The sequence below is a fragment of the Periplaneta americana genome, chromosome 12 (assembly GCF_040183065.1).
Source record: "Periplaneta americana isolate PAMFEO1 chromosome 12, P.americana_PAMFEO1_priV1, whole genome shotgun sequence".
NCBI classification, from domain to species: domain Eukaryota; kingdom Metazoa; phylum Arthropoda; class Insecta; order Blattodea; family Blattidae; genus Periplaneta; species Periplaneta americana.
The window spans coordinates 111,785,377-111,807,783 of NC_091128.1; the positions used below are offsets into that span (position 1 = coordinate 111,785,377).

Here is a 22,407-nt window from a genome sequence, read left to right on the forward strand (position 1 = left end):
AATTAATTCGGCAGCATTATCATAAACCTCTTTACTATTTCTCCATGATTGTATTGATTTAAATCACAGGCGAGAAATTGCGTAACTAGCCAATAATATTCCATCACGTTGTCTACGTTTATTTTCTTCAATATTCTGGCGTTTCTCAAGATTACTTAATAGATTTGCACGTTGTCGACCTAAAATAATTTCAGAAAGTCATATTTCGTTTTCTACGCACATTTGATATTTTTTTTATAAATTTATTTTGGAAATAATACGTACAAACAACATTTAATTCCTCGTACTTTTAATGCAGCGTGTTTAAGGTATAATGTCGTATTTAGTATACTATGCAAATTTTAAGATCATAAATTTTCTTCGGAATAGTACAAAAAATAACATTTAATTTGTCTTACCTTCTAATTCAGCATGTTCTTTATGACATAAGGAGTAATGTCGTTGTATATTAAATTTATTAATGCCTAATAGGATTTTCGAGCATAACATACATCGTATGATCTCCCCTTCTAAACAGAAAAAAAAACTCTTCCTCCCATTTCTCATGAAATAATAGTTTTCTAACGCGTACATACTGCTTTGATAATGCCATTATGCCACCACTGTTATTGCTTATGAAACTGATATAGAACCTGCCCACGCCTAGGAGCTACGTGAGGGAGGAACGGGGACTGTGAAGATGATGTCACTCAGAGCGATAAGCTCTGTGAAGGTCAGTGAGGCACAAATTCTCAAGTGAGGCACAATGCCCATGTATGGTATAGCCTATAATTTAAGTTCATTGAACATGGCTTCATGTTGCATGCAACTGTATAGGCCTACTAGTGGAATGATGACGAAATGGAGAAATGTTAGGGGAATAATGTAGATGCCTAATGTGGGGAAACGGGAGAACCCCGAGAAAATCCAACTGCTACCTTGTCCGCCACAAGTATCAGTATGGATTTTTCAATGGAAAAATCCCACGCCTGACTGAAACTCGAATCCGGACAGGCTGAAAGTCTAACCACTCGGCCATCACAGAGGTGGTCACAGAGATTCTATGAAGCCAGTATCCGACACCTGGTGTCACAGTCGGAGAAATGTGTTGCTAACCGTGGTGAATATTAAACAGTAAGTTTCATTGCTTTCTATTAGAGATGATCGGCTTTTATTTGAACGATCTAATATTTTGTCTTTTCTAATGAAACTAATAGTAAGTAGGGGAGAGTTGGGTAGTATCGGACATCGGATAATATCAGACATTGGGTTTCTTTCATCTACCACCAGATGGTAGTACCTGAATAACATGGTTACGTTTCTGTATGCGACATCACAGAAACGTAACCATGTCATTCAGGTACTATCATCTGGTGGTAGATGAAAGAAATCACTGTCCGATGTCCGATACTACTCAACTCTCCCCTAAACTTTTCTTCTGTACATGCATAACCAGTCCTGGACACAACGGGTAATTAGAACGGAACTCTAAAAACCCCTGCCTATGTCCTTTTCGCTTACACTGCCTTAAAAAATAACCCACATTAGTCACTGTGCATCAGTGATGGATTTCAGGCGGCCAGCGAGAGTCGAAAGTTCGTAAAAGCTATGATGCCTGCCTTATACAATCTGTCACTGAGCAATGCTTACCTACTTGTGTATTCATCTCAGCCGGGGAAGGTGGGAACTTAAGTGGAAATCTGCAGTGACTCGATTCAATTATTATTAGCGCCCTGACCTATGTATAACTGTGAATTAGATTCAGCTCTGTGCTTTAAGCTGCTATTACACTATCAAAGTTCTTTGACAAAGATATTTTATAAAATATATGACAGTGTAATGGGCTTTCTTTTATAAAAGTTTCTTTGATAAAAGATATTTTATAAAATGTAAGTGCATCTTGTTATCTTTGATAAAAGATTGCTATACCTTGAAACAAATATGGCGGAACGCAAATATAACTGGACTGTTACTACCACAAAAATTCTGATACCGGAGTGTGAAGGAAATTAAATGTTTTAAATGAATAATTTGTTTAATATAATATTCATATTATACAACAATAATATTTTATAATAATTTGTATAACTTTTCGAGTCCTCGCATTGTAGCTCTTTCAATAAGTTCTGATCACGTTTTGCAATCCACGGTTTAAGCAACAGGCGTTTTTTTGTTTCTTTTTCAGTAAAATGCTTATGTAATAATTGAACTAATTTTATTGTAGGTAAACAAGCATTATACTCTTCTTTATTCATGGTGTATAAACCTAACGCGTAAATATTAATACCAACAAATCATAAACTTAACGCGTAAATATTAGTATTAACAAATTATAAACTTAAGGCGTAAATATTAGTATCAAAAATCCTCGGAACACGTGTTAACTGTTGTGGAACAAGTTTAAGTGAGCTTTTGTTCCCAATTTTAGGTTATCTTTGATAAAATATTTTATAAAAGATTTTATGTAGTGTAATATATCCCAAATCCTATCTTTTATCAAAGATCTTTGATAAAAGATTGTATCATATTCTTTGTCAAGAACTTTGATAATGTAAAAACAGCCTTAAAATAGGAGATACTAATTCGAATGACGTAACGAAAAGGTTTGTCAGGCTTCTTATAAATCCAAAGCTTGACCTTGTACATGAAAAGGCAGACATGCTAACGATTACTTCTGTAGATTATGCTGTATGTATGTAGACCTTCTTATTCTCTTTATCGGAACACCCATGTTTCATACATAAGCCTATCGTATGAATTTTGTAAGCTTCCCCGGTAATTTCTCACAACTTATTCATACGGTTGTTGCGACACTGTTTGAATTTCCTGGATTTAACACGAGCATTCCCTGTCATGCAATGAGAAGCCTGCATGTCCACTTGTATGCAAATACTGAAGTGAACAAAAACTAGAAGGAAAGACTGTCATTCGTTTCATGTTAATACCACAGAGTACAGAAATTAATGCACAATAAAAATGCAACCGAGATGATGTGCATTATAACGCAACGATTATATTTCTACGTTTAGTTTTGTAACTTGAGTTTCAAATGGAATAATCAGGTCATGTTGAGAACAATGAAGATAATGTATTGGTTCTTCTTATTGTAACTCATATGAACTTTTTATGGCATCGTTCAATTTTCTTTAATTTTATTTCAGGGCATATTGTATTACAAAACATTCGTTTGAGTTCTTGATTAAATATTTTCTTTCTTTCTCTGTAGTTATAAGAAATGTTTTTTTTTGTTTGGTTTACAAGACGATATCGACATAATTATCGACGTAGTGTCTTTATTTTTAGCTGCCATCAGTGGTACGATGGTTAGCAAATTTGTTTTTGTAATCGCCTCTCTCAGATTTAACCCCAACGGGGACGACATATTTTGAGGATTATAATAATCCATAGTGTGATTTTGTTTGAAAGAGAAATAAAATTAGGCATCCGTGTAGATTAATGGCACGTAAAATAAGCTTGTCTCAGAATTAAACTTTACGTGCAACATTCGATACTCACCCTCCATACAGTATCTGCTGGAAGTATTGTTCATATTTTGTGATACTTAATTCACGTCATATCATTCACGCAACCTGTTTTATTAAACCTCTTCACTAAATGTAGTATTGTTTTTCTACACGGAACTGGGTGGCCGGGGAATTTATATCTGAATTTTCTTTGTTTTGCCACACGATATCTTTATCAGTATATACATTTTGAAAATATATATAGGCCTACATTCACGCACCATTCTAAAACAACACAACGTAATAAACTGCACTTATTCTTAGCTGAGTCACCGCGTGCTTTTTTATCTTTATGCTCGACCATGCCGAAATGTAGTAATTATACACCTGGTAGCAGTCCTTTAATGCATGTCATTAAAGTACACCTATTCATTAAAGTTCAGATTTTTTATTATTCTCGGATATGCAATCGAAAGACAACTATCGAAAGGTCACGGAGGCTGGAAATCCAATACTGTCGCAGAAGGTTATGTTCTGTTACTATAATAATTAACGTTAATTGTAAATAATATTCAAATAAATTCAATTTGTCATCTCATTTTTCAATGTCGAATTCAATTTCAAGGTTATATCTTACTATTATCAAGGTCGTCGATATTCGTTTCCCGGAAAAATCAATACTTTCGCGTCTGCGCACATTTCACAATTCATGAGGTAGGCTATTGCACTCACTCACATAAAAATAACATGAATACTTGCAAATAATTTCAAGTTATAAATATGGTCGAGCATAAAAAGTCGTATGAAACTTGCCTATAATGGTAATTAAGACGCTCGTATGAAAATTATGAAACTCGCTTGCGCTCGTTTCATAAACTTCCTCGCGTCTTAATTACTATCATTATAGGCTCGTTGCATAATGTACTATTATTTCTTTTTTCCTCATTCCTAAAGGGCAACATAAACACCAATCGGGAATAATAAAAAAGAATGCCTAGAATTAGGGAATTTACCAATCATGGAGATAAGGGAAGACGAACTCGTGAGAATCATCGATTCGGCATCTTTGGTGGTCAGTCATAAAACAGATATGTCCAAACGTACATATTAAAAAAGAAATCATGTGCTAGAACAAAGGAAAATTTTTGACGTAAATTTCCTGACAGGTTCTGTGTATGATGTGATGTAAATTATGCATCACACAAAATGAACAACACTTTCAGCAGCTACTGTGTGGAGAGTACTTAATATTGGGTTATTAATATAACATAGTACGTAAGTTTTAATTCGGCGAAGCTCCATTAGTTCGCGGATGCAATCAGCTGCAGTGTAGAGGTCACCTGCCGCTTGTCGTTCAACAGAAACATCCATTAAAATAGGACAGATGTTTGTATGAACGTTTTCACTCAGAGTATGGCCTAAAATATTCATTATTCCTCCTGAATCGCTCGGTATAAAGTTATAGTGCAACCTATTCAGTTACGTAGACGAGGAAGAAATTGAAATATATGTGGTAGGTCTGTTGTCTATTTCTAAGCAAAATAGTTACATTCAGAAGATTGCTACAACATTATTCTTTTCCAACGAATTTAATGTAGTGATTCGTACCAGAGAAATAAGAACAAGAAAAAGTAGCGAAAGCTTTTATCGAAAGCGAGATAGCTGTGAATGACGACTTACTTGCACTTTGAAGAGGAGAAACCATTCCAATATCTCTCGAATACGTGTAGGACAATTCTTTTACTGAATTATCTACATCGAGGATCGATGTTTTATGCATTACATTATATAGCCCTATTAAATGTACAGGATTTTCCAAAACATTGGCTTCAGTAGAATGATTGTGTAGTTATAGTTTAAGGACACAATATCTAAAAGGATAATTTATTGACTATAAAAATTCCTCTTTCCACCACTATACAAGATTTCGGATGCGCCCTAAAGAGAAATGAGGAATTCTGTGGCATATAAGATCAGACACTTCTTTATGTGAGTACCGGTAACTATATTTTATTGATAATTTATTGTGGATTGTGCATTGTCTGCATTTTAACTTTCATATTTTTCCCCAATCATATCTCAACCAACGAATTCTTTCCAAGAGGATCGAACTTAATACACTGAAAATACTAGAAAAAAATCGATGGAAGAAGTGACAGAAAAGCAGTTTTTGTCGGGTATTCCTTATTACCCACTTATTTTTATCTTTTCGATGATACTGTATAATGGTTAAAAGTGTTCTACAGGATTCTCGCTTCAAATTCAGCCGACAGCGATGAATTCTTAAGGTACCGGTATTAAGGTAGATAACAAATTGTTGACTTAGATCGTTTCAGAAATGAAATAAAATTGAGAGACTTTTAACGTGGAATTACGGCACATGAAGTAGGCCTACCTTTAAACGAGAAGGTTCTAGGTACCTAAGATTTAAGTGTCATTCATTGCCAATGTCAAAATGTAAACTTCAGAGCTAGCATATGGCCTAGTTTATAGGCGTACTGCCTAAAACGCGAGTAGATTTATCCCATGTTTTACCTCTAATTCATCCGTTCGTTATTTTTCCACTCCAACTTTTTTAATTCTACCATTGCTCCATTAATATTACCGTAGCTTCTTCAGTGATACTAAATTGCCTTCGTAAGTCAAAAGGTTGGAAACAAGTTTAGGATTATTTAATGTACCGAAGTACATATGATGTTTCCATGCAGATATTCTGCGTCATCGTACGATGAAAGAGTAGTGGAACGGAGAAAAATTCTCTCCGGCACCAAGATTTGAACCCGGGTTTTCAGCTCTACGTGCTGATGCTTTATCCACTAAGCCACACCGGATTCCCATCCCGGTGTCGGATCGAATCGTCTCAGTTTAAGTTCCACCTCTTGGGTACCCTCTAGTGGCCTGCCCTCTGCACTACGTCATAGATATCTGTGAACGTAGGACAATGTCCACATATGTGCGGAATTGCGCTCGTTAAGAGTGACTGACTGATTGGCCGGTATCCGACTCTTTCATCGTAAGTTTAGGATTGCCAACTCTCCCGCATCTCCTATTTTTGGCTCTAATTTTTAACTGTCTTTCGGCTATCGTATTTTTCTTCACTTCGAATATTTTTCTGCAATAGTATTGTCCACTTTGACTCAAGCAAATTAGGTAATCAAGGAAGGAATTCACTGAAATGCTTTCTTTGGTAATTTTGTTGCAAGCTAGCTCATTCGAAACATGAATGGCTTATTACGACTTGAATAGGAAGTGAAAGTTTCCGAATGTTTTCGCAGAGGATTGGAAACTTACAGCCTAACAAAAAATACATTTGTTGAAGGAATTCAGATCTTCTTGTTCTTCTTGAGAGAATAAAGTTGTATGATTTTACCATGACACTGGGTAATAAAAGGAATTTGCATGCTAAGATCACAATGAAATTGAAATGTTACAGTAGTTAAAGGATTAAAATCGTGCTACGTGCTTGCTTGTTCATTTCCTTGTTACAGAAAGTTTAAATCATGAGTCACCTTATTTACAATGTCTCCAGATTAGTTCTTCTACACAGAAAATAATATACGTTGTATCAATATGTAGACCTACCGGGTGTTTTGATGACTGTAAGACAGATGCAAAGAATAATGATTTTAAAAAGGGCTTGAAAGAAGCAATAGGTATTATAAATCGATATCCGATGATACCACTATTACATAATAATAATAATAATAATAATAATAATAATAATAATAATAATAATAACCCTGATATAACTCATATTTAAGCCTGGCGATGAATTTCTGTGAAGTCCGGAGGCCTAATTAGTCAAATTCACTCTCCTCACCTCCACGTTAGAGCCCCCTGTGATCTTTTTAAGATGCGAAATAGGAGTCTGGTGTGCGGAAAGCAACGGGAAGCTACCGCATTTATCTTTCTTAAGAAAAACTGTACCTATTTTTAAAAAGGGGGACAAAACCAACTGTGGTAACTTTCGAGGAATATCACTTTTGTTGACGTCGTACAAAATTTTGTTCAATATTCTTTTGAGAAGATTAACTCCGTACGTAAATGAAATTATTGGGGATCATCAGTGCGATTTTCGGCGTAATAGATCGACTATTGATCAGATTTTTTGTATTCGACAGATAATGGAGAAAAAATGGGAGTATAAGGGTACAGTACATCAGTTATTCATAGATTTCAAAAAAGCATATGACTCGGTTAAGAGGGAAGTATTATATGATATTATTATTGAAATTTGGTATTCCCAAGAAACTAGTTTGATTAATTAAAATGTGTCTCAGTGAAACATACAGCAGAGCCCGTATAGGTCAATTTCTATCTGATGCTTTTCCAATTCACTGCGGGCTAAAGCAGGGAGATGCACTATCACCTTTACTTTTTAACTTCGCTTTAGAATATGCCATTAGGAAAGTTCAGGATAACAGGCAGGGTTTGGAATTGAACGGGTTACATCAGCTTCTTGTCTATGCGGATGACGTGAATATGTTAGGAGAAAATCCACAAACGATTAGGGAAAACACGGAAATTTTACTTGAAGCAAGTAAAGCGATCGGTTTGGAAGTAAATCCCGAAAAGACTAAGTATATGATTATGTCTCGTGACCAGAATATTGTACGAAATGGAAATATAAAAATTGGAGATTTATGCTTCGGAGAGGTGGAAAAATTCAAATATCTTGGAGCAACAGTAACAAATGACACTCGGGAGGAAATTAAACACAGAATAAATAAGGGAAATGCGTGTTATTATTCGGTTGAGAAGCTCTTATCATCCAGTCTGCTGTCCAAAAATCTGAAAATTAGAATTTATGAAACAGTTATATTACCGGTTCTTCTGTATGGTTGTGAAACTTGGACTCTTACTCTGAAAGAGGAACATAGGTTAAGGGTGTTTGAGAATAAGATGCTTAGGAAAATATTTGGAGCTAAGCGGGATGAAGTTACAGGAGAATGGAGAAAGTTACACAACGCAGAACTGCACGCATTGTATTCTTCACCTGACATAATTAGGAACATTAAATCCAGACGTTTGAGATGGGCAGGGCATGTAGCACGTATGGGCGAATCCAGAAATGCATATAGAGTGTTAGTTGGGAAACCGGAGGGAAAAAGACCTTTAGAGAGGCCGAGACGTAGATGGGAGAATAATATTAAAATGGATTTGAGGGAGATGGGTTATGATGATAGAGACTGGATTAACTTGCACAGGATAGGGACCGATGGCGGGCTTATGTGAGGGCGGCAATGAACCTTCGGGTTCCTTAAAAGCCATTTGCAAAGTAAATAAGTAAGAAAAACTGCAAACATGGCATAATGAGTCTTCCCACGGACGTAAACTATCCCCCCCCCCATTCGGATGTCCGGGAGGAGGATGCTAGAGAAGACACATTACGAAGCAACCCAACAGAGAGAAGAAAAGAAAATTGAGGATTGGAACGTGGAATGTAATAACTCTTCTGCAAGCAGGTAAGTTTGAAAACTTGAAAGAAGAAATGAGAAGGAACAAAGTGGATGTGAGAAAAGTGAGGTGAGGTGAGAAAACAGTGGTGAGTTGTTGAGTGATGAATTTAGGTTGTTTTATTCAAATGGTGAGTGCAAAGGAAGTCATGGTGTTGGTGTATTACTGGGACCACGTGTGGAAGATAAAGTGATATCAGTGCGTTATGTAGATGACCGGATGACAATGGTCAGACTACAAGGGAAGAAAATGGACTTAGTGCTAGTGCAAGTTTATATGCCACATAGTGGATTAGCAGACGAGGAAGTGGAAGAAAGCTATGACAAGATAGAAGAGATAGTTGAGAAGGAGAAGAAGGGAGCATGCGTAATCGTAATGGGCAACTGGAACGCAGTTGTAGGAGAAGGACAAAATGGAAGAACATTTGGAAAATATGGATTGGGAAAAAGAAATGACAGAGGATAATATTTGGTAAATTTCTGTAAAAGAAATGCAGTGATTGTTGGAAATACATTATTCCAACAACATAAACAAAGAAGATACACATGGACAATTGGACATGCCCAAGGGATGAAAGAAGATATCAGGTAGACTATATACTGGTACAGGAAAGATTCCGAAATTGCTTAAAAAATGCACTCTACCAGGAGGGGATATTAACTCAGATCGTGTCCTGCAAAAATCTCTAATCATTAGTCTTATCTTCATTAATATACAAAGAAAGACAACAAAAAAAATTCAAACTGCAGATAGGCCTATTAAAATTTTACACGATGTAGCTGAAGTATTTTATATTATATCAGCAAAGGTATTCAGATATGAGAAGTAAAAGCTAAAGGTGCAAATTCCCAACATTTCCAGATAATTGACATTGGTAATAAAGGAGATGTCGGTACTACGTGTTTTCCGCCTTTACCCCCAACAAGGTAATCTCGGTGGTACTTATTTCTGTTAGAGACTGAGTAAACTACAGGACTATAGTGTAACTGGAAGGATTAGATCGGTAGAAAAAATCCATAACTGTCGAATCAAATCAGCGATCTTGAGTTTTATAGCACGAATTAATCGCGACCCTACCGCGTGTGTCCATATGAGAAAAATAGCCTTGATATTTAATTATTGTGAACATTTGGACACAGTTAAGACCTATTGTTGTTTAGTCAACTGTCCGAAGACTGGTCTGACCCTCACAACTGATATAAAGAAGGCACCACTTATGAGGAAACTAGGTCAGGAGATAATGCATACATCGGCGATTAGCTACATATTACACTAATCAGACATCAGATGCATACAAACATTGTTCTTCCTCTGACACATCGTCAAGTGAGATGTACTGCCTGATAATAGATGTAATGTAGGGTAAAGATGCCTAATTCCGTGATACCCCTAATCCCGTGATACCCCTAATCCCGTGATAAAATTTCAATTGACTGCCATGGAGCTGTAGTCTCTGACTTTTAAATTTTTGAAATACCTAACAGATGCCAGGAGATGTCTTCTTTTCAATTCTATTGACTACCCGCCTTTTGAATAGAAGCAGTCGACTGCAGAAGCCTTTGTTCAGTGAAAGGTGGTTGACCAGTAAGATTTTCTTTCTGTTGTGACCGCTCCTGAAGAAACATTTTATATTTAAGGTAAGAATTAATATAGCATTATAAAAATGATATATTACTGTAGATTATAGTCAGCTGAATCATTGTGTATGATTGTTTAAACATTGTCAGACAATTAAAATGCTACAGGAGCTTTCCCATTTTCGGATTTATTTTCATATTTCTCCTTCCTGGCTCACTAGACCAGTGATGCCAACGCTAAATTGTGAAAATTAATGTCTATGAAAGAAAATAGTTCGTGGAAATAATAATAGAAATATGTTATAGGAAACATCAATTATAATTATAATAAAGTAATAGTGCATATATTTAACTTAATTACTGCAGTTAGGAACGTAAATAATGAGAAATAATTGTGTTATAATTCAATTTATTCAAATTTAATTTTGTATTGAATTTAACTTTCAGTTTATTTTGTTTATAATATATTAATACGTAATATGTATTCCTGTAGTTACACAAGTATTTTCTATGAAATTTGTCACTTTTGGCTCTTTTTCTTTGTTGTAATTTCTTGCTTAATCCATATTAAAACAATATACCATTACTTTAATGTGTTTCTCCAAATACACGTTTGTTTTCTGAGCAGTTAATGAGGATTATTTTATTATCACAGAATTAGGAAACTACTATCACGGAATTTGGATCCCTGTCTAGGATTTAGGAACCACTGTATAACAATGAAGAATCATATATTATATACCAAACTTGTGGAACTGTTGACACTGAATGTCGTAAAAACTGTAGCTAAAGGTCCAAATAACGTTATTTAAGTGTTATTTGAAAATTTTTATTACAATTTTTGCATAACTATAGACTTTATTAAATATGTCACAGAATTAGGCAATCTTACCCTACATATCAGCCAGAACCTCAAGCAGAGGCATTAAGACCTATAAAGATATTAAACCAGGTCCAGTAAAAACCAAAGTAAACAAAGAATTATGGAAAGTCCATGATGAATTTAAATGATCGATAATAAGTCACAGGTCCGCCGCTGAGGAGTAACGGCTAGCATGCATGACCGTGAAACGAGCGGGTCCGGGTTCAAATCCTGGTTTGGAAAAGTTACGTGTTTTTCCGGGGTTTTCCCTCAATCCAATAAGAGCAAATGCTGGGTAACTTTCGTCGTTGGACTATGGACTCATTTCTCATCTTCATCTCATTCAGACACTATATAATAACAGCAGTTCGAAAGCGTTGTAAAATAACCAATTAAAAAATTAGTAACCGCCGACCGTTAAAAGTACAAATTAGTATAAATAGTTTCACAAAAATAACATTATTATCTAACTTACAAGCGACATCATTTTATTTTTACTAACATTTTTAATATCAACCTGGCTATACTTTTCGGTAATCGATTGAGAACCGGAAACACCGTTTGCTATCCCCCTTCCACGACTGGAGTTCGATGATACTGACGTAATGTACAAACAAATCACTTTACTAGGTATAGGAGGGAAGAAAAGTAGTTCATCCATTTAAGTAAATTAGGAAATATCACGCTTTTGAGTTTGATAATTTTCATTAGGTTTTTGTTTAATCAAAATACAGTACAGTATTAACAATGAGTTTTTTTACTCACGAACTGAGCTGTCCATGCGGACGTATTCATTATGCTGTGTATATTATACTGTCTACAGCACATTAGCGTACACAATAGAGAATGAAGTTAAATTGGAAAAATAATCATAATATGGATATTTAAATACATTTTTGAAAACTGTGGCCGTTCATTTCGATACAGGCTTCAGTTCTAATGTGCATATTATCGCACTGTAGACTATTGTATGTAATTCCAATTACCAGGATCGTACCTCGTATCAGTAACTCATGTTGGAATAATTCTGTACCTACTCTATAAAAGAGTACTTTACGTACTGTAAATTCAATCTTCACTTCTGTCCGATCCGAAAAGATAACATTACTCAAACATGCTATCTACTGTCCGTCCAAGTGGTTATGTCGCACGGTCGTAGAAAAGGAGGAAATCACGTGACAGTTAATTACTTAACGAGGCCCTTTCATTCAAGTTATTTTAAACAGTTGTATAATATTACGTAGACGTTCAATTCCTAACAGAAATTAATGTTCTCAGAAAAGAGCTAAGACAGCCCAGCCACTAGTCTTTAAAGAGAGGCGAATAGAAGCAGGTGCGGGAAACCGGGATGCGACGTAGGCAAATGGACGACAGTACCTGTGCGAAAATGATTCAATATTGAAAGCTCTTTCGTCACTGGAAAACGTGAACATATTTTAGGAACGTACTGTTTACTATGACCGTAAGGCTACTATGACTGTATATGCGGTCTTTGATCTGTGTGGAGAACGGTTGAACTTCATTAATAGAAGGGGTGGGAGTGAAGTACATTCAAAAAGTCAGGTACAATAAAAATTGAAGTAAAAATAAAATGATGTCCCTGTATATACGTAATACTTGAAGATTTCGTTTGTATCGTAGGTGCCGTACAAAATATGAGGCGAAGAGATGTAGATCTGACATCGTTACGTTACACCGGACTGTAGTGCTTCTTGTTATGCCCCTCCCATTCCATGTTTTATCTATACTAGCCTATACACTATTGGATACACTACATAGCCCACTGTGTTGTTCACCCACGCTCCGGGGCGACATGCAATGTTTCCTCGGGACACAGTTCGGTTATTGATCAGAGATTCCGGCTCTCTCTGCAAAGCATTCCCTTGTCCTTTGGCTTTACGGAAGAAAACCTTACAGGCGGTCCCAGTCGTGCTCCACTAGCTCGTTCTCGATGACCGAGTTATATTGTTATATTCATGTTCACTTCACAATTAGATCCAAGACTTCATTCATTCATAGTGTCTTACCCAAGGGCAGGTGTTTCACTGCAAACACAGCATTCTCCAATCTTTTCTGGTTTTCACCTTTATCGTAATCTCCGTATATCATCCTTGAATATAAATGTACTCTATCATCTGATATCTTCTTTTGCTCCGAAGTTTTCTTCCGTTTACCATTCCTTCCATTACATCAGCGGTGGCGAAAATGTAATCGTGCGCCGAGCCACTGTGTAACCTGCAACATGCATAGCACCTATGGAGGGAGGCGGACACTCGAAGGGGAAGTAAAGCAACTGTCTGACTTATTAACGGATTTTCATTTTACTTACGTCAAGCACTTATATAATTTTATACAGTACAAGGCTACAAACTAATGTTTAGTACGTGTAACGAAGAAAGAAATGAACAATAAAACATGGGACACATTATCACAATCTAAAATCATCTGTCTTCAGAATGTCTCTGCGATAAAGTTTCAAAATCAGGAATTATGTCACTTACTGCCAGTCGTAGTTGATCACGAAGGTATTTGTCTGTCAGTCGTGATCTAAATTTGGTTTTTACTATTTTAATTGTTGAAAATAATTTTTCACAAACGTAAGTTGTAGCGAACATGGCTTCAACAGAGCAAGCCAAAGAACGAAGCTTCGGATATTTATTTTTTGGCAAAGATTTGAAAGTTCAACAACTGTCAATTCCTTACATCTAGCTTTCATTTGACATCACATAGTAAATCAGAGTTCAAATTGAAGAGCTAACCGTATTATTCGTACATCTGCTGAAAAAGGGTCGACGTACAGAGGTGATGATGATGATGACGATGACGATGACGATAACACTTAACTTTTTAATGTTTCATCAGCAACATGTATAATGCCGTTTTATGTTATGCAACCGTTTTCCTCGTAACACTAGTGAACAAATCATACATTTAATATTCTCATCCTATTGACAGCAAAAAAATGCGTCCTCCCATCCTACTTGGAACTTTCGTACATGGTTTCGAGAGAGACATATGCCACTCGCAGGTCAGAGACAAATACAAATGGAACGGAGTTTGACTCCAGTGAGTGAGAGGGTGGGGGTTGGCGGAGGTTAGGAGCAGCTATCACTGCGAGCCACAATGTCTCGCGAGTCACGTTCTCGCCACGGCTGCATTACATCCTTCAGTAAGCAGTTTATTCTCAGCCAATAGCCCAACCAATTTCGTTTTTTCTCTCTGATCAGTTTCAGCATTATTCTTTCTCCACCCACTCTTTCTGGCACAGCTTCATTTCTTATACTGCCTGTCCATTTCACAAGCTCTGTTCACATTTCAAATACTTCTAGTCTTTTCTGTTCACTTCGTTGTAATATCCATGTTTTTGCAAGATACTTCTTTTCTATTAAAAGCTTCCTTTCCCATTGTTATCCTTCCTTTGACTTCCTGGTAGCAGCTCATGTTACTGCTTACAGTACATCCCAAGTATTTGAAGCCGTCCACTTGTTCTGCTGCCTCATTTCGAATTCGCAAGTTTACCTAATATTTAGTTTTCTTCCGATAACCATGGTCTTCGTCTTGTTTGCATTTATCATCATCCCATACTGCTCACAGCTGTCATTTAGTCCAAGACTTGCGATTCTTTTTAAGGAAGAATAATGTTGGGTCTTTGACATTGTGTTCAAAAGTCTCTCCAGCGAATAGGGATTATAAAGAATGGACACTTCGCGTCGGTACCTTTGATGTAGCCGGACTGATTTCAATGACCTTCAAGCCAGCGTGAGATTCTGCTTCCTCCCTAGAGTTGGCGCTGACATCAAACCAGCTAGCAGTCGACACAATAAAATAAATTGGATTCATAAAATAATAAATCCGTCATTAACTGCAATGTCTAGAGTTCCTTTATGAGAGTTGAGACGTTGACCCCAACAACAATTAAAATATGTAATGATTTGATAGCCCTGAAAATGGAAAAAACAAAACTCTTACGAGAAGTAAAACCATATACCTATATTATATTATTATACAAATATTAAACGAATTCGATACTTAATTTTATAATGTATTATATTATTTTATAATATAATTTATGACATCTGAAATATAAAATATTATTATTACAACTAGTTTGTCACTGAGAAATAAGGAAAAGCTGTTAACTTGAATTTATTTGAAGCAAAGCGTTACTGGATTATGCAATAAGGTAGGCGATGTTTGGATCCTGTGTCTCAACTCTAATCTCAATTATTATCTTAGCGTATGCTCGATTAAACTAACCTCTAGCGCTTGAAAGTGGAACTATCCGCTGGCGCACAGAGAAACAAAACACAAGAAAATTCGCTCAGTGTCCATTCTTTATAATCCCTATTCGCTGGTCTCTCTATGCTGAAGTGCTTAGGGTTGCTCAATGTCCCGCCCGATAAACACCGGTACTGGGTTTCCCCTTCTCCCTTCTTCATCTTCATCATCCTCACTCATTCCCTACACTACACTTACACATACACTCATCCTAGTACACAACGTAACTCTTCACTGATACTACACATGTATAGCGTGGCCCGCCGAAATGGTGTAAAAATTGGGAATGGGTCACAGTCCTGCCATCTATCCGCAATATGCGGAACCCAAATCAAGTGAAGTTGGTAAGCATTAGATACGCACACACATACATATTTGTAATCCCATTCGAGACACAAAGGCTCGCAGAAGTCTTTGTTCTTAGAGACAGTAACTTGTTGGAGCGAGTAACAGGTAGCTGAACAGCCAGCTATTAGGGAAATAAGTGAATGAACATGGAAAGGAATATACTGTATGAATAAGTTCACAAAGAAATGAATGAGTAAATAATGAAATTTATAATGATTAATTATATGAATAAAAATGAATAAATGAGTAAATATTTAGATAAATAGGAATGAATAAATGAGCAAATAATTATTAGTGAATGAATAAAGAAGCAAATGTTGAAATAAATAATGGATAAATGAACAAATCATTAAGTAAATACTAAACGAATACGTAAGTAAATAATTAAATAAATAATGAATGAATGGATAAATGAGTAATGAATGAATAAATGTATAGTTAGGCGCATGAATGCAATCGAAAAATTAAAACATTACATATTCTTTATTTGCCTGAAGGTACAATAGTACAAGATGCCTCGTCAATGTAATGATATAAAATACAATGTGTCGATATTTAAAATATTAAAAGATTAAAAAATAATAAAATTAAACTAAAATATTACATCATTTTCAAAAAATTAATTCATATTATAAAAAGGATTATTTTATAGCCTTCTCTTAATCTGAAATTTAAATTGCGTTTCATTATGTGCCTTTATATTTCTAGTAATTTTATTATATACTTTTATTGCAGTAATTACATAGCTTGATTGTGTTTTTTGCAACCTGACAGATGATACGTTTAATTGATCAATATTTCTTGTTTCATAACGATGCAGATCTTCTATACTCGTATAATTACTAATATTCTTGTTTACAAACAGAGTTCAAATATATATAGATTGTAGACTGTCATAATCTTTTCATTTTTGAAAAGAGATCTACATGATAGTTTGGGTGATGGCATTGTTAAAATACGAACTGCCTTTTTCTGTAATAACAGAATGTTTGGAAGATCAGGACTATTTCCATACAAAAGTAATCCATACCTAATAATACTTTCAAATACTGCATAGTACAGTAAACTTGTTTTAAATAATGAAGGATGGACGGATGAATGAGTGAATGAATGAATGAATGAATGAATGAGTACCTAAATAAATATATGAATAAATAAATAAATGAGTAACTAAGTAACAAAATAAATAAGTGAATAAATATATAAATACGTAAATGAGTGAGTAAATGAATGGAAAAATAAGTAAATAATTAAAATAAATAAATAAATAAATAAATAAATAAATAAATAAATAAATAAATAAATAAATAAATAAATAAATAAATAAATAAATAAATAAATAAATAAATAAATAAATATATATATAAATCTATACTAATAATAAATCTGTAGCCGAAATTTTTGTGGTAATTTTCGATTTTTAAAAAATAATTGCTCCTAACATATATAATTAACCACCCTGAAACCGAAAATCACTTTTTTTGAAATTTTTGTTTGTATGTCTGTCTGTCTGTCTGGATGTTTGTTACCTTTTCACGCGATAATGGCTGAACCAATTTATACGAAAATTGGAATATAATTAAGTTCGTCGTAGCTTAGAATTTAGGCTATATGGCATTCAAAATATTTTATTTAAAAGGGGGCTTATAAGGGGGCTCGAATTAAATAAATCGAAATATCTCCCTTATTATTAATTTTCATGAAAAATATTGCGTAACAAAAGTTTCTTTAAAAATAATTTCCGATAAGTTTTATTCCTTGACAAATTTTGATAGGACTGATATTTAATGAGATAAATGAGTTTTACAATTACAACAACGTCATCTAAGGCGGTGTAATGAAATAAAAAACAAATGACTTCGTCTATAAGGGGCCTTGGACAACAACAATCGAAAGCTATGAAACATAGCCTACAGAGAATGTTTCTGTGTTTGTATGAAGTAATAGCGGAAGCTGAATAAACCGATTTGTATAATTAATTATTAATTCACCATTGGAAAGTGCAGTTTCTCTAGATGGACATAATGCTATAATGTTATTGCAGTAACTTCTGAGTGAATCCAGGACAGGTAAGATTAAAATAGCTTCTTATGCACAGAAAACTTGATAGGCTATTCTGTATATTCATTTCCTGTATTTCCTAAAATACTGTTTATGTTTCTGGATCAAAATGATCGCATTTTAATTTGTTTAAATACAATTTAATTTAAGTAACATACTAAACGATTTATTCTTGTATCAAACACGAATGTTCTCTGGATCAAATGTCCTATTTTATTTATGTAATTACTTTATATTTATTTCTAACGGGTGCAGCGGAGCGCACGGTACGGCTAGTAAATAAATAAATAAATAAATAAATAAATAAATAAATAAATAAATAAATAAATAAATAAATAAATAAATAAATAAATAAATAAGAAGTACATGGGAAAAATAATCGAAGTAACAATTCTCTTAAGAGTGATATCATCATCTAAATCAGTATATTACTACAAATATTTATTGATTCTAATGAGAAGTAGAAAAGGATGACTGTTTCCGTGGTGATAATTCTTATTTATCAGTTTTGATAAGAAGAACACTAAAGTTTTCAGTAATGTACTGAATTAGATTATGACATCAACCTTAAGAGAATTATGACTTAGATTGTTTTTCCCGTATACTCTTTAAATGAATAAATGACTAAATGAATAAATGTATATACAAATAGGTAGGTAAGTAGATAGATGGTGAGTGACTGAGCAAATAAATAAATAAATAAATAAATAAATAAATAAATAAATAAATAAATAAATAAATAAATAAATAAATAAATAAATAAATAAATAAATAAATAAATAAATAAACAAATAAACAAATAAACAAATAAATAAATAAATAAATAAATAAATAAATAAATAAATAAATAAATAAATAAATAAATAAATAAATAAATAAATAAATAAATAAATAAATAATATATGAATGGGTGAATAAGTGAGTGAATAAATTAACAATTATTATGGAAGGCAATGGCATTCCTACTGTCCCAGTGTTGAAGTGCAGTTGTAGATGTCAGAAATGAAAAATTGAATGTATTGAGGTGAAATTACTATATTACGCAACAGGATAATTTATTGCCTTTGAATCACAAGGGCATTGTCGACGGTGGAAAAGAACAGAATACCTTAAAATAATATAAAATTATTGTAAACGAATCTAGAGCGTGCGTCGAGAGCGGACGCACAGACACAACCAACATCTCTTTTAAACTTCAAGCTGAGTGGAAGAGGCTTAATGATAAGATGTGTAGTTTATTATTATTTATTCTTTTTTTTTTAAGTTGGGACGGTTCATAGCTTATCATTTGGAGCTGTGATGATGATGATGAAGATGGTGATGATGATGATGATGATGATGATGATGATTAGACCGCGGATCTTCACGCAATTACATGTTTTTGTTGATTTGGCATGTTTAAAAAGTAAAAGTGAATCTTTGCCGATCATGGTATCTACATTCATATTTCGAGGGTTTTTCCTATTGTGACAGCGACGTGAGATTCGAAGTCATGACCAGCGTCCCGCAAGAGAGCAGGTCGCGCGTGAGTCGACACGGGCTCCACGGAGCACTGGAGGACGGCGCTCGGCGTGGAGAGGAGAGAGGAGGTTGCGACACGCTGTTCCGCGGCAGAGGGGGGAAATTAAAGCAGCTGGTGACTGAGGAGAAAGATCCAGAGAAGTCTGGATATCCGTTATCTTCTAGGCATCTGTCGACCGACCGCGAACTCTCGAGAAACTATGGCTTAGTTATAAATACAACCCGCAAGTGAACGCGATTGATTCAGCCCGTCAGTAAGCCAGTGTTGTGACAGGCAGATTTGGACAGTAAGCGAGTTAGTCTTGTGTAGCAGTGAAGCCAGCTTCGAGACCAGAGCGCGACTTGAGTTGTGTCCGTAACTGTGGAGCCTGAAGCCCGGAGTTCGAGTGCAGTGGACCACAGTTGGGGGACCTGAGTTCGAAGTTCAGCGGATCGTCTCTGAAGGTCTGGGGTTCGAGATTCTGTGAACGCGAGTGACTGAGCTAGAAGAACTAGCCAAGACAAACGAGCTGTGAACTGAGAACTGACCGTTCTGTGTTGTAAATAGTGCTTTGTAAATATTAGTTAAGATTAACAGTTCATTATTGTTCGTAATAGTCCAAGTAAATTGTCATTGTTGTCTGTGGAGTTCACTAACGAATACTGTGTTACTGTGTGGAGAGCAAATCCTATTGTTGAGATAATAAAATTACATTGTTGTTCAGTATAAAAAATTTACACTATTAAATTAAATGCATATATTAACATCTTTTCTTATTTTTCCCGATTTATTATCTAATTTTAAAATTTCTCTCTGATAAAAATAAGAATAATTTCCAAGAAATATAAAAATTGTCAGAAATAAAACCAATAATTATTTAATTACTGTTGATGACATGAAAATGCTTCGACGACAATGCATACTTCTCCCTAGTGTATAAGTTGGGTCGTTTTTCCACTTTAACGTGAGGCTAAATACAGGGTGTTCGGGAAAGACCTGACGAAAAAGAAGTAATTATATATCTGAAACAGTTACAGTTATTACCTCAATGTTTTCACAGTTAGAAAGAGAAACTCAATAAGTTTTGTTACCTAGCAGCATGTTACACGCGTGCGCATACCATTGCGCTAGGAGAAATCGAGAAAAAGCTCGTTCTGCGCAGCGTATATAGATAGCCTTGCTGTCAGAGCTGGAAAACCAAGTTGTGCGTGTACCAAGTGAACAGCCGAACAATGTTTGCCACAGTAGAAAAAGCAGAATGCGTTTTATGACTGGCTGAATTTAAGTCAGTCAAGCGTGTACAACGTCGTTTCCAAATGGACAAGAGCTCACAGTAACAGGTAACACATACCTGGATATGCTGCGAAATTACGTTGTCCCACAACTACCACCAGAAACCGTGTTTCAACAGGATGGAGCCCCCCACACTATGCTAACCATGTGCGTGCTTTCCTCGATGACACGTTTCCTGACCGTTGAATTGGAAGAGACGGACCTACACCATGGCCATCACTGTCGCCGGACATGACCCCACTGGATTTCTTTCTGTGGGGCTTGTGAAGGACGTGAGTTACGTGGCCGAATCTACGAAGCAATAGGCCTAGTCACAGCGGAGATGCTTTCGTGTGTGTGGCAGGAGATTGAGTATCGCCTGGACATAGCCCTGGTCACAAATGGTGCTCATATAAAGATACATTGAAACTTATTGTGTTTCTCTTTGTAAGTGTGAAAATATCACGACAATAAATGCAATAGTTTCAGAGATATAGTTATTTATTTTTCGTCAGGTCTTTCCCGGACACCCTGTATAGCTGCTGCTTTGTATACACTAGCCGTGTTAAGTGTAATTTTTCAGGAGCCATGGCGAAAATACGCGTCGCCTAGATGTCATTCAGACTTTACTCTGATTTCGTACGACCAAAAATGAATGTGTTAGATACCTGCGGCAATAAAGTCACGCATTGTTGAGGTCATGCAACTGCTACAAAGACAACGCTACTAATGCGCTCTGATTTCCTAGAAACAAAACTGAATGTATTTAAACACCTGTGACAATGAAGTCTCGTGGAATGTAAATTTTCATTTCGTGAAGTTTGACTGTACAGTCAAGCTAAGAACCAGTACATGATCGCTCTGCTCAAAAGTTTAACCGCCGACATGCCAAAAGAAAGAAGTAACAAAAAAGATTTGTTGAAGAAATGGGTTTCTGAAATGTTTTTCTACTAATGGGAAAATCGTTTTTTGTGCATATGGCTTCTTAAAAATTTTAACATTTATATCGTATTATTGAACCTCTAAAATGTATTTTTTACTGTATGTATTTCAGTTTTTATCGCATATATATCAATAGTTTTTACTGCATAGTTGCGTGCATATTTCAGGTATTTTTGTGCATAAAGTTCCGTGGTCTAGTGATGATGATGGTAGCGATGATAACGATGATAAATAAGGAGAAAGCACGAAACTTTCTTTGCCACTGTCGTTTTTAGTGCTGTGGGATTTAATCGATTAATCGATCAATTTCTGTTCTAAGATTAATCGATTAAATATTTAATCGAATAAAATTAATCGGTTGTAATTTATATTAATTATTATTTTGTTAATACAAACTCGTTCTAAAAATTCCGACAATATTTCTCTCTCGAAAATTGCTTACTTAAAATCACAATAGTACAGTTATTTTCTAACTGTAAACCAGGTAGCATGGCGAAAATCTTTGCACAAACACCTCAGAAAGAGATTGAGATATGAGAACAGTGACCTAGTTTACATCTATTGAAAGTTGAAACACAATGCGAAACCCTTATTAAGTTTTATGGTTTTCCAAGAAAACTTCCACCTTGTTATCAGCTCATCTTCCTACCATATGTAATACACACT

The 22,407-nt window shown here is 35.1% G+C and overlaps 1 protein-coding gene across 1 annotated transcript in view; it reads right to left on the reverse strand.

The window, feature by feature from the left end:
• LOC138710067 (hornerin-like) overlaps positions 1-22,407 on the reverse strand; it is a 42,735-nt gene that overhangs the window by 16,742 nt on the left and 3,586 nt on the right. The gene's annotated exons all lie outside the window — the stretch shown is intronic.